The 292-nt window shown below is 58.9% G+C and overlaps 1 protein-coding gene across 1 annotated transcript in view; it reads right to left on the bottom strand.

Moving 5' to 3' along the window:
* Positions 1 to 292, bottom strand: part of RHOT2 (ras homolog family member T2) — a gene marked incomplete at its 5' end in the record, with an annotated part of 9,809 nt that overhangs the window by 3,485 nt on the left and 6,032 nt on the right. The gene's annotated exons all lie outside the window — the stretch shown is intronic.

The raw sequence follows: 292 nt of genomic DNA, 5'->3' as shown, positions 1-292 counted from the left end.
GTGGCCACTGGGTCACTGGCCACGAGCTCACCCCCCATCAAGGCAGCACCTTTGGGCTGGTGGGCTATGGGGCCACCCCACAGAGGACCTGCCGGCATCTGGGCACACAGCAATATACATCGACTCCATGCTATGATTCCCTGTGGCCACAGAGCTGCCGTTCCCCAGGGGCACATCAACACCTGAATAACTCATCCGAGCAGAGGCGTGCAGATCCAGAACACACCCTTCTTGCTCTCTCTCTCCCCAAAGAGACAGAGTACGGCACAAACCAGCCGCTTTCTCTCCCTCT

Source organism: Pterocles gutturalis, unplaced genomic scaffold, assembly GCF_000699245.1.
Source record: "Pterocles gutturalis isolate BGI_N339 unplaced genomic scaffold, ASM69924v1 scaffold23722, whole genome shotgun sequence".
NCBI lineage: Eukaryota > Metazoa > Chordata > Aves > Pterocliformes > Pteroclidae > Pterocles > Pterocles gutturalis.
This window is presented reverse-complemented; position numbering and strand designations above follow the sequence as displayed.